Genomic DNA, 13,937 nt, shown 5'->3' on the forward strand with positions numbered 1-13,937 from the left:
GGTCTCATCCTATTAGATGAAGGCCTTAAGCGAAAATGCTGAGTCCGCTGAGGAAGAGGGAATTCTGCCTCCAGACTGTCTTCAGATTCAAGATGCAACATCATCTGCCGCTGAATTTCTGGACTGCTATCTGCCCCGTAAGTTTCAGACTCGGTAGCCCCCACAACCACATGAGCCAATTCTTTCAAAGGAATAAACCCTCCTCCCCACCTCTCCCTCCATACATACGTATATATTTCAGTACATCACACAATATATCTATGTAATACCATATATACAGATAGACAGATACATATCACATGCATCCTACTGGTTCTATTTCTCTGGACAACCCTGACTAATACAGGATGTGTATACTCATGGACACCTAAGGTCTGCACACCTGTGGGAGACCTGAGCTTCCTGGAACCAAAAGACAGCGGGGATTGTGTCTGGTGTGGGTGGACCAGCCCAATTTCATTTGCCTTCTGATCTTGTCTCAGAGTCCTAGCTCAAGGTCATCTGATCAAGCCTTCTTCTTGCCACCATGACGGACTCCTGTTCCCACCAACCTGGCAGGTCCTTGGCACACAGGCCTGGGCTGCTATCACCCTCAGTGACAGGGCACAGCAAGAACATGCTTGTCACCCTGCGTCTCTTGTAAAATCTTGACCTAGATCGTCTCTTTTATCTTGTACATACGTCCCAACATAAATTTCCTATGCTTTCCCATTTGAAGACACTGGATTGCTTTCTTTTAATTTAAAGCTTTGATTTATTTTCTACCTATTCTCTTTATCAGAATTCTCAGGTTGTATTTTTCTCATTTATTATAGTTCTTCAGCTACTTTCTAGATACCACTTTTGACCTTGTAGAGATCTGTCTCTATTTCCAATGCTACCCCCTTTATGAGCAAACTTTGTTTACTGATCATATACTATCCACCGTGTACCTACATGCGTTTGAACACTTTAGGCTCTCAATAAATGTCTTTTGAGTAGAATTCCCATCACTAATTAAATATATCCGCTTTTACAAAAACAAAACCAGGGGTTCCTGGATGGCTCAGTAGGTTGAGTGTCCAACTCTTGATTTTGGCTCAGGTTATGATCCCAGGGTTGTGGGATTGAGCCCCACATCAGGCTCCTTGCTGAGGTAGAGCCCATTTAAGATTCTCTCTTCTCTCCCTCTGTCCCTCTCCCCTGCACTTCACACTCTCTTTCTCTCTCTAAAATTAAAAAAAAAAATTTTTTTTTGTAAATAAAAAACCAAGACCAAAATAAGCATGCAAATAAAGGGTATGTTTGTCAAGGAGCCAGCCTGCAATGCATTTTGATAAGTGAAGTGACTAAGTGAACTTGTCCACTTACCCACATCTCGCCCTCTCACCTGGAAGTGGAGCAGGACCAGGCCTAGAAGAGTGAGTGGTAAAGGCCCACAAGGGGACTTGATGTCATAGTAATTATAAGTCACAATCACTTGTTTGAAGTGAGGCAGCTTATAGTATGGGAAGGGGCTCAGATTTGTCACCAGTCAGACTTCAGTGTGAATCTCAGGGTAGCCACAAACTAGCTGTAAACCTTGGGCAAGTTACTTGATCTTTCTGTGCCTCAATTTTCCGTAAAATGGGGAAATAATACTAACTTTACAAGACTGCTATAAAGATTAAGCCAGAAAATGTTTGAACCACATAAAACGGCTGACATTCAACTGGTTTTGACCTAGAAAAACATTTTCATATAGTTCAACCTGAACCTTACATCTGTCAATGTAATGTCCTGTTCTCACTTTATGATGGTGAGAGGAGGGCACTGGACATGGAGAAAAGAGGGATGTGGAATTCTGAAGGGATTTTACATGACCCTGCCACAGGCATTGTACATCTGGGGACTTTTCTCTTCTCATCTTTAAAATGAAGGGATTTCTAAGGTCCTTGAAATTCTGACATTCTGTAAAAATTATTTGATTAAATGTCTGTCACCTCCACTAAACTCAGCATCTCAAGGGATCACATTGCCTCCACCAAGCCCTGGGCACAGTACCTGAAGCATAATGTAGTGAGTACATATTTGTGGGGCGAATAAAGTACAGGAATAGCAAAAATCAGAACTCATTTATTCATGCTTAACACTTCTTGAGTATCTATCATGTATCCGATATTGTACTTGAACTTGGGGAGACAAGGATAAAGGTGCTAGTGGAGTCCTTGTTATGGACTGGACTGTGACCCCCCCCCCCCCCGCCATCCATATGTTAAAACCCTAACTCCCAGTGTGAATATATTTGGAGATAGGGCCTATAGGGAAGTAATTACAGTTCAATGAGATCATAGTAATGGGGCTGTGATCCAATAGGACTCACGTCCTTACAAGAAGAGGAAGACACCAGAGATGCCCCCTCTGCCCCTGCTGGCAACTGCAGAAGAAAGACCATGTAAGGACAGAGCAAGAAGGTGGTTGTCTATAAGCCAGGAAGAGAGCTTTCACTAGAAACCGAATTTGCTGGCACCTTGACTATGGATATCTAGCCTCCAGACCTGTGAGAAAATAACTGTCTATTGTTTAAGCCACCCAGTCTGTGGTAATTCATTATGGTAGCCTGAGCAGACTAACACAGCCCTCAAGGAGCTCATCATCTAGAAGCCGAGGCAGATGAGGAGGAAGTGCTAATGCTGAGAGATTAGTCCTCTGAGATGGTACAGACTGGGCTGTGGAAACTCCCAAGTCGCCCAGTTGAGACTGAGAGGCAGGGGTGGAGGAGGGCCAGGAAGGCTCCTCCAAGAAAGTGACGTCTCTGGTAAGCATAGGAGCAGGAAAAGAAATGAGCAGGAGAGAGAGGAAAGGGAAGGAGGGCATCATGAGCATGGGAGCAGCCTGAGCACAGGCCTCAGAAAACAATTAAGACTGAGTGAAAGGTAATAACTGGACAAGAACCAGGAGCACAAAGAGAGTCAAAAGTTCGAGCAAACCATCTGGAGAATTGGGGGACAAGATGAAGAGTGGACAGCACTTACGCAGGACAAAATCAAATTCCAAGACACTCTGGGCAGTCAGAGACCCAGTTCGTAATTAAGTGGCTTGTGCTTTGTCAGGACAGGGATTTGAGAGCAAATGGCTCTTGCCTCATCACCACCTTTCCCCTGGCTTCCTTGCTTCATCATGTGAACCCACTGGGTCTCTTCTGGCCTGAAAGCTCTCACCTGCCAACCTCACCAGTCGCAGCCTTTCTGGGCACAGCTGAGTTGCTTGTACGAGTTACCTCTACCCGCCCCATCTTCTCCCCGCTCTTCAACCCACCGCCCTGCTCTTCTCTTCTCTGACGTCGTCAGTGGCTCTTGGCTGCTGTGATTTTGTGTGATCTGACCCTATTGTTCACTCCCCCCTTCTGGAAACTTAACACTTCGCCGGAATGCCTCTCTGGTGTGTAAGCCTCTTGAGGGCAAAACCTGTATCCGATTTAGTCACCGATGAAGCACTCATTGCCCAGTGTGGTGTTGGGCCCATAACAAGCATCTGACAACTCTTGAATAAATGGCTGTCTTGGCCTCTTTGACACCCCTCTACTCCAATCATGTGCCCACTTCTTTGGTCCCTCATTTCCGGTGTCCTTCACCAAGGCTTCTTCCTCTGTTCCTCTCCTTAAATGTTGCTCTTCCCTAAGGTTCTGTCCTTGATCCTATTCTTATTTCATGCAACATGGTGTCTTTGGGTCGCCTCACCTACCACCTCCTGTGAGGACTCCTGTTAAATCTACATCCCCAAGCTTGATTTCCATCCTGAGCTGTGGACCTATAGCCTCCGACTGGACAGCTATCTCTTAGCATCTTGTGAAGGCACATCCACATCCACATGCTCTTACAGAACACCTCTTTCCCCCCAAATCTGCCCCTCCTCCTGTCTCCTTTCCTTGGCACCACCCTCTACCCAGTCACACAATCCAACTACCTACTAGTCTTCCACCCAAGCTAATTCTGACAATTCTAGCCCCTTTAAAGCTCTCAAATCCATCTCCCCTAGTCCTGTTCTTTCCACAAATATCCTACTCCCGGCTTTCAGCATCCCTCACCTGGGCTAAGGCATAGACTCTGGATTACTTTCTCTGTCTCCCCTCTAGCACTCTTTCCGGCCTCCCACCATACTGCTACCAGTGTGATCTCTCCAAAAATGGAAGTCCGCTGAAGCAACTCGGACCCTCTTTACCTTCAGAATCAACTTGAATTCTTTAGCATAGCAAAGCAAGTATAGTAACAGTACTTCCGGCTTCTGGTAGATCAGTTTGCCCTCCCAGAGCAAGAGCTGGCATTTGTCCCAGGGCCTGCGGTGTAGACAGGTTATGCCTCCATTCCTCCAGGGAGGAGAGAGAGACAATAACTATTGATTCATCCTGGAAACATTGCTCAATGCCCTGACATTCTGATGTTTACCAAGCATGCATTTGTGAAAGGAACTCCACCTGGATGTGCCTCCCATGGAGATCTCGGAGGGGAAAAACACTTGAATGATTTGCCAGGGTGGAGACTACAGTGAGGCAAGTGAGAAAAAAACCTAAGGAGGCACTCTCAGGATCATGCAAGCGCCTCCTTCAATTTTACACCATAGACACCGCACTTGCCTCACCCTGTTCTGTGAGTGTGTTCATCTTGCTTCCCATTCCATTAGGATAAATTACGAAAAGAAGCCTGGATACAAACTACTAGCATCTTATGAGTTTAGATTCTGGATGAAATTAAGTGATCCCTTTAAAAATTTAGGTTACATATGGGTACCTAGGTGGCTCAGTCAGTTAAGTGTCTGACTTCGGCTCAGGTCATGATCTCACAGTTCATGAGTTCGAGTCCCACGTCGGGCTCTGTGCTGACAGCTCAGAGCCTGGAGCCTGCTTTGGATTCTGCATCTCCCTCTCTCTCTGCCCCTTCCCTGCTTGCACTGTCTCTCTCTCTCTCTCTCTCTCTTTCAAAAATAAACATTAAAAAAAATTTTAATAAATAAAATAATAAAAATTTAGGCAAATTAAAACTTAATCTGGTTGGTGGATATATAAATTGGATCCACCAATCTGGAAAACAGTTCGGCCAAATATATTTGGAGATTTAAGGTTCTTGTGCCACTTCTAGGAGCCTATTCTAATTAAAAAATCACATATGTAGGGGCATCTGGCTGGCTCAGTCAGTAGAGCATGTGACTAGCCCAGGGTCTTGAGTTCAAGCCCTATGTTGAGGATAGAGCTCACTTAAAAATAAACATGTATGTAAACAACTATTCTTATATACAAAGATATTCATGTATAATATTTATAATACTTAAATGGTGGTACATTATGCATTATAACACAGTCACTCAAGTGATAATTATGTAGACATTAAATAAGTAAACATGCAGACAAAACCATATAAATATAATGAGTTTACAAAACTGGACGTATAGAATAATCCCAAACTAGTCAATACCCAGGACATGCTTAGAAAAAAAAATAATAAAAGATTGAAAGAAAATGCACAAAAATGTTAACATTAATACCCATAAACTTCTGAGCTTAGGGATTATGGGTGGTTTTTGTGTGTTTCTAAAACATTTTTTCCCATTTTTTAAAATGTTAAATAATGGTCATGTATAACTTTCATAATAAAAAAAGAAAGTTCTTTTAAGTAAATTTTTTTTTAAAGAAAATCTGTTTCGCTCTCTGGGACTTCTCTTCATCATTGGTATTTACCAACTGGTCGCCACTCCAACTCTGGTTTAGGAGAGAGGCTGAGAAGTTTTTGACGACAACCAATAGGGTTTGTTGCTGTTGTTGCTTTTAATCCTCATGAGCACATTTGGTTCAGATAATCTCTATGGCTGTAGCGCTCCACAAATTCCACTGTCTGCCCAAGCAACTCCTGACTCTGACAGAACCAGGGCATATGGCTTGTACACAGCAGTCCCCCTCAGCGTCTAGGACTTACCTCGATCCCCGGATATTTCAGCTCCTAGCTTTGCGATGTTGCTAAAATATCCCGAAACAAGTGCTGTGAGCCGTAGCTGGCTGTTCGGAAGACTGTGCGGGGTAGGGAGGCTCTCAAGACCCAGGAGGGGGACATGGAGGAGCTAGATACCCAGCTGTCTCATTAGCCCTGAACGCTAGAAAGCTGGATTTCCTTTCACATAAATTGATATTTCTGACCTCTATTTGTATTTACATTCAGAGATAAGGAGCCCTGAAGCTTAATTTGGACCCAATGCCGATAAAGAAACTGAGAGTCAAGATGCCCTTACTGCCTCTATTTCCTCATCAGTAAAGAGAGCTGGATTAGGTTTTCTCCAAATGGGCTATTTTATTGATAAATGTCGGGCAAGCAGGTGTGCAAGTGTGCACTTAATCACCAGCACCGTCATCAGAGCTGCCTGAGAGGCCGAGTGTCAGACAGAGGGTGTGTGTTTCTGCCTAAGATGCTGCTCAGACACCACTTCAGCCAGGGTGGCTCATACCGTTGGCATCGAGCAAGGGTCCGGTCTGCAGGCAGGTCCATCCTTGCACCCTTTCCGCTTACGGGTAGGGGATGATCCAATGATCCATCTAGCCAGACAGCTTGAAGAAAGCTGCCTTTTCTTTTAAAAGATGTTTAAAAGGACCCACAAATCTAACCGAAATAATTAGAACTAACAGAATCATTTTCACTAATTAGAGGTCCCATGGAGTTTGCAGACTTGTTTCCACCTAGGATGCAGACATCCAATAAATGCCCTTAATTTTTTAAAAAACGTACATATATTCTTTTTTCCCAGAGTCTATCTTTCACCCAGGACAATTCATAAGAGATTTAAGAATATGCAACGATAGCACTATATCTAATCTAGCATCATTAAAAAACAACAACATAATCTAACTTCCTAAAAGATAGGAAGCAGGAGAACAAAGGGAAAAGTGGGGAAAGGCATCCACATAAAACACAGTATTATGGAAATGATTCTGGAACAATACCATTAGCTCTATCCCTAAAAGTCCACTCACCTGCCCTTCTTAGACATCTCGTGTACTTCTCTTCTTCGCCAATGCACTCTGCTTTCAGTGGCCAAAACCCATCCCCACCATAACAGGAAGATGCCAACTTTCATGTTCTGGACAGCCAACATGGGTTTCCAAATCCAAACAGTTCTCTCAAGAAACAGCAAAAAGGAAAAGGATGTTCTTTTTCTCTCTTAAGACATTATTGGTCTGTTCATTATTACAAGGATGTTTACTCATGCAAAAAAAAAAAAAAAAAATCAACCCACAGTATGTAATCTGGAGAGCAGGAGAAAGCAATTTCCACTAAACCTATAAATCCTCCTACGTCAGATGTCAGGGATTTTCTGAACTGAGGTTGAAGCTCTGTGTTCCTGTTGAACAATTATTTCGACCAGTCTAAATTAGTTCATCATCAGATGCTTTGAGTATGTTAGTAAAGGTCTGTATTTTCTGGTCCAGTGAATAGAAGGAAAACGGACCAAAGCAATTTCCAAAATGAGAAATGCCAGAGGTGCTGAACCACTTCCTATGCCAAGTTAATGAGCTCCTCCCTGGATCTATTTTAAGCTTCCGGCCATTATTATTTGCTTTAGCTGAAGGCTGGATTTGTACAGCGCTCCGCCCCCACTCCTTCCTATGCTGAATCCACAGAACCTCTGGGCTTCCTACCTGGGCAGGTTTTCTATATGGCTGAGGTTGGGAGGGCTAGTGGGGAAGAGGCTTTTTTGTCTTCATTTGCACAGAAAGAACTAAATTTTCTTGTCAGCTGTATTATTTGTATTATGAACTTCTCTAGACTTTTCACATTAAAAAAAATACCAGAAATAAATTAACAGTAGCCATTAAGTCTGTGTTATCTATTGTTAAAAACAACGGGCCCAAAATGGAGTCACTTAGGCTAAGCTCCATGTCACCAAATCAAGACTTAGTTTCAGCTCTCCCAGAAATGGAATCTTTTTTTTTTTTTTAAGTTTTATTTATTTTGAGAAAGAGGGAGAGAGAGACAGTGAGCACACCAGCAGGGGAGGGGCAGAGAGAGGGAGAGAGAGAATCCTAAGCAGGCTCTGCACTGTTCGCGCAGAGCCCAATGTAGGGTTCGAACTCAGGAACTGTGAGATCATTACCTGAGCTGAAGTCAAGAGTTTGACACTTAACCAACTGTGCCACCCAGGAGCCCCCAGAAATGGAATCTTAAATCAGTCAATCAGGAATCGCCTAATTAGCACTAGTTAGGTAATCTACCTGACAGACCCTTGTCATCCCCTAAAAAAAAAAGCAACCTTACAGTAACCAGCCCACTTAAAAAAAAATTTTTTTTAATGTCTATTTATTTTTTAGAGAGACAGAGTGTGAGCAGGAGAGGAACAGAGAGAGAGGGAGACACAGAATCACAAGCAGGCTCCAGGCTCCGAGCTGTCAGCACAGAGCCCGACATGGGGCTCAAACTCATGGATCGCTCAAACTCACGGACCATGAGAGCATGACCCGAGCTGAAGTCGCCACTTAACCAACTGAGCCACCCAGGCACCCCTAACCAGTCCACTTTTTTGTCAAGTATAACTTCCTTGTCGCCCACCTACACTGCACTTCTGCTTCTACAAATCTCTCATTTTATAGAACTCCTCAGAGCTCTTTCCTAGCTACTAGATTAGATGTTGCCTGATTCATGAATCATTGAATAAAAGCAATAAGATCTTCAAAATATACTCAGTTGAATTTCTTTTATTGTTTATTTATTTTGAGAGAGAGAGAGAGAGAGCAGGGAAGGGGTAGAGAGAGGGAGAGAATACCAAGCAGGCCCTGCACTTTTGGTTCAGAGCCCAATGCTAGGCTCAAACTCTCAAACTGTGAGATTCATGACCTGAGCCAAAATCAAGAGTCAGACGCTTAACCGACTGAGCCATGCCTCTTCAGCTGAATTTTTTAAACATCATAGTTTTTCTTTTCTTTTCTTTTTTTTTTTTTTTTTTGTTCAAAAGACCGCTATAATCAACTGGCCAGAGTTTGTATCTTCATCAAAGAAAAGCAGTCTCAGAATCTCATGGAAGAAGACAGTACAAGGTCCTTCAGACTACTGACTCTTCAAATCTTGGCTGACATGGCTTGGATAATTTTCAGAGAATTTTAGCAGAAGTTAGTTGGGATTTCCAGGCCTCTTTATAGTTGAAAAGCAGACAGTTTCATGAAACTGCTAACCCGACATCCATCAGAATGAGAATTAATTATATAAGATTGAACCAATTGCTGTAGGAAATTTTATTGAGGTTATTTGGAATATCGTTGATTTGCTTTAATGCTCTATCTACTGGATGTGTAAAGAAGCCTTTTCTTTTTCTTTTTATGCTCTATGCTATTCACAATAATTTTGTAAATTCTGCTGTTGTAAACTAAAATGAGACATTTAAAAATGATATATGATTCTCACCAACAGTCAATTACCCCCCTTGGAATTCAGAAACTTACCTAGTCTCTTTACTTTTCAATACAGTTATTTATATATGTTCAATAAGAATCTGTCCTCCTTTTTGCCAGAATATAACTAAAAGACTCCATTGTGCAATCAAGGCCTTGCCTGAAATATTGTCATCGTCATACTCAGTTGACTAGATGTGACAAGCCATTTTAAATAACAAAGTTTGGGGGCACCTGCCTGGCTCAGTGGGTAGTGCGTGACTCTTGATCTCGGGCTTGTGAGTTAAAGCCTCATGTTGGGTGTAGAGACTACTTAAAAATAAAATCTTTTAAAAATAAATTAATTTAAAAAATAAAGAACAAAATTAGGCTGTAATTATGGAGTCAACGTCTGCAAAGTCCTCTGAGGAAAACTGGCCTGGACCAGTTTATAGGGACCACCCTTTTTAGGTAGTAAGAAAGGTCATTTCAAAGGTAAGCCATTGGGGTAGTTTTCAAAACCTCAGGAAGAGAGGAACTTGCCCAAAGGTACTACAGCTAAAGGCTGGTGGAGGATCTTGGGACAACAAATAAGACATGCTTTTCAAAGTCCAGTCTAAGATTCCTTATGATAACTTGTAGGTAGGAGTTAACTTGGTACCATTTGATGCTGTATTACCCTAGATTTTGCAAAGCAAGCTGAAAGAGGCCTCTCTGATCAATCAACAATCTTGATGCCCCTATTTTAAGTAATCAGCCAAACCTAATGTGACCAGCTTTTTTTGGTGACCAAGAATAATCTTTGAAATTATGTATGATCACAGGGGGAAGGAAATCTGTCAGGAAAAGCTGTCAGATATTGAAATGGTCGAAAGAGATTATTGCGTGTCCTTACAATAGAATGCAAAGCTTTGTCCAGTGGACCCTCCTCATTCTATAACGATGTGGCCTTTGATTGTCTTTGACCAGGTTATTTTACAACGCCATAACAGTAGACATTAACATGTAGAAAACTGACAGTAATATATTTTTTCTGCCCATAACTATGCAAATTATTCCTTTTTTCCAGTAGAGAATACAAATCTCTATAAATCAAATCCTCAAATGTACTAGTTGTAATATTTATTGGTCCTCTAACCAATTAATGAGTTAAATAAAAACTTTGACATGTGTCATAGTTATATGAAAGTTGTGATTAGATCTTCTTATATAAATTATCCCTTAACAGCACTCAATAAATAGATGTTGAGAATAATTCAACATATAGAAATAAAGGCAGAATATGTGATGTCTCCAGAAGTCAATGCAAGCCAAGCATGATTAGATCATCGGTGGGGAGTTGCTGACCTGAAGAGCCAAAGTGGCAAAGAAGAAAGATTCTGGGGCTGAGTACATAAAAATCTCCAGGTCGAGAAGTCATTGAAGGGACCATCAAATGGCTCTTTGATGCTTATTTTGGAAAATGAATTTCTTTCTTGTTTGGAGGACCCTGGGCATAACCAAAGAGAGCAAATCCAGATGGCCTCAAATATGCATTTCCAATCTTCTCTCAGTAGCTTAGCAGAGAGCCAGCTCAGCAGGTCTGAGTTAGCTCAATGGAAGGACGGGCTGATGCTAGATGCCCAGCCTTCCCAATTAGTCCACTTCCCCCACCAGAAAGCTCCAATGGCAGAGCCCTAAGAGGAGGAACCCTGTCTTAGGGCCCTTTCTGTATTTGGACCTAGCCAACCATACCCAGCCCAAGCACCCTTCTTGGGGGGATCATGAGGGCTCAAAAAGTCATGTGCACTTTGCTACTTCCCTACTTATAGGTGTTCTTTTATTTATTTATTTATTTATTTATTTATTTTTAAGTAGGTTGCACATCCAGTGTGGAGCCCATGGTGGGGCTTGACCATGAGATCAAGACCTAAGTTGAGATTAAGAATGGGACGCTTATCTGAATGAGCCACCTAGGTGCCACCCTACTTATAAGTGTTCTTAATAAATGTTTTTTCTCCCATCAACACCATGTGACTATTGCAGAGAATATCCATGACATTTTTGCAAGACAAGGACATAAGAGGGGTTTATAAAGAGTATATGTGGTCTAAGAGCACCAGTTGGGGCTAACATCTGGATTCAGGAAGGTAGAGGGGTTAGAAATCATGATCCAAGGCTTATCGAGGACCCACACTGACCTACTCAAGTATAGTATTTCCAGACCAATTTTAAAAACCACTGTTTTTGACCAAATCCTCCTTTTCCTTTATTTAGCATGACAATCTCTCTTTCTAATTTCTTTTTTTATTCCTCAATTATCATGGCCTTCTCTACATCAATGCAGGAACTCCAGGGTAGTAATTCCTTCAGTGGAGAAAGGAACAGGCAGTAGTTGAGGCTAGTTTGCTTTCTCATTGCTTCTTCTAAGCTCTTCAAGTGTCTCCTTGCCTCTGGCCCTCAGAACAAGCCCAACACTCCATGCCCAAGGCACTCACTGACCAAGAGGGTCAACTTCAGACACCACACTCCTGGTTGCTCCAAGACAATGGCCCTGGGCCTTCATGAACTGTTTCCAAGTTACTCACTCCAGAACATTCTCTACATGCACACCAATTTTGCTCTGACTCTGAGCTCAGTGTCTAAATGTGGTTTCCCAGCTTTGGACTGAAGTTTGCAAGGAGGGAAATCAGAGATAAGAGATGCCCTAGTGGCTCCTGTGATAAACAGATTTCATATCTGTTCTTTCCCTTTTCTAATTACTCATTTACTGTTATCTCCCTGAACAAGATTTCAGTCATCAATGAGGCATATCTCTTTTGCTCATCATTTAGAATCTTAGCTGGCTCACAGGAGGTGCTCAATAAATATTTAGTGAATGAATAATGAACATATTAAATGCCCAATGCTTTTATTTCCTAAGGAAGAAAATACATAAATACATTTAAATTTTTTCTAAGTTTAATTCTGAAGCATTTCAAAATATAGGAAACAATTTCAGATACTCATGTATTGATAGGAAAACGTTCAACAATGTTTGAAACAAAAAATATTTTTCTCTCACCTTGAAAGTTCATCCAAACCCATCCTATGTAACTCATCGTTTTTATAAAATAACCTCTCCTGATCACAATAACTCATCTTAAGTTCTCTCTCTCTGTGTACTGGTATCACTTATTCTGTACTGCAAACGGCATTTTCTTAAATGTTTTTTTTTGAGAGAGAGAGAGAGAGTATGAGTGGGAGAGGGGCAGAGAGAAAGCGAAACACAGAATCCGAAGCAGGCTCCAGGCTCCGAACTGTCAGCACAGAGCCCAACATGGGGCTCCAACTCACAAACTGCAAGATCATGACCTGAGCCAAAGTCAGACACGTAACCAACTGAGCCACCCAGGTCCTCCAAGGTTAGCTCCAGGTTAGCATTTAATTATCTACTGCCTAAAATGGTTGGCTACTTATTTCACATACACTGTACTAGCCTTCTTTCTCTAAGGGCAATATAAAATGTCATTAACTGTATCTTATTCATCTTTTCATCGCAGCAGCACCCAGCACAAGACTTTGTACACTGTTGGTTGAAAAATTACATTCTTTTTGATTCTTTATTTCTCATAATTATGGTCAAAAAAGAAATGTTTCATGAATGCTTAGACAAATACATGTTTCATGAATGCTTATGTGGTGATTCTCTGAACAATCTCTCAGACATTTGGCCAAAATCCTTGGGAGGTTGGGCACTCGGTCTCCTTCTTATGAGGCAACCCCTACTTCCTGTTTTGTCAAGTTCTTTCCAGTAGGAGCCACAAGTGAGTTTTTAAAATGTAATTTTTAGTTTAATTTGATTAGAAGTTATGAACATCAACTAGCAACAGAATCAGTAAGAAAAACACGTATATAGTCTCCCACCCTTGAAACAGAGAATGAAGGAAGGCAGCACTAACAATTCCTATTTTTTTAAACTATCATGGTTTGCCATTTTAGATGACTTGAATTTTTTCCTCCATCAGACTAAAACTAGTAATGAGAAGAGCACTTATGACATACAGAGTATTTTCAGTATTTTCAGTATTTTCACATCTTGGGTGACTTTGGATATGTTTTGACTTGCTGTACTGCAATCTCTCATTTGGAATAATCCTTCTAAGCCACAGATCCATCTAGGACTAGCAATAAATAATAAGTATCTATAAAGTGCTGTGTCAATGAAAAGAATGATATCACTGAAATAATTAGCAACAACCTTCTCAACAAGTGACCTGTGGAAAAGCAATAGATCGTTTAAAAAGTAGTCAAAAGTAGTGCCTCTCAAGAAACGAATCTTAACTACAGAGTACAAACTGATGGTTACCAGAGGGGAGTTGGGGGGATGGGCGAATTCGGTGATGGAGATTAAGGAGTGCATTTATCATGGTGAGCACTGAGTAATGTATAGAATTGTTGAATCACAACATTGTGCACCTGAAACTAATATAACACTGTATGTTAACTATACTGGAATTTTTTTAAAAAATAAAAAATTAAAAGTAGTGGTCCTCAACCACTATTTCAGTCCACCCAATGGACTGAAGACTACTGGGTGACTTTGGCAAAAGCCAAGGGA

This window comes from Panthera uncia (assembly GCF_023721935.1).
Source record: "Panthera uncia isolate 11264 chromosome B2 unlocalized genomic scaffold, Puncia_PCG_1.0 HiC_scaffold_24, whole genome shotgun sequence".
NCBI classification, from domain to species: domain Eukaryota; kingdom Metazoa; phylum Chordata; class Mammalia; order Carnivora; family Felidae; genus Panthera; species Panthera uncia.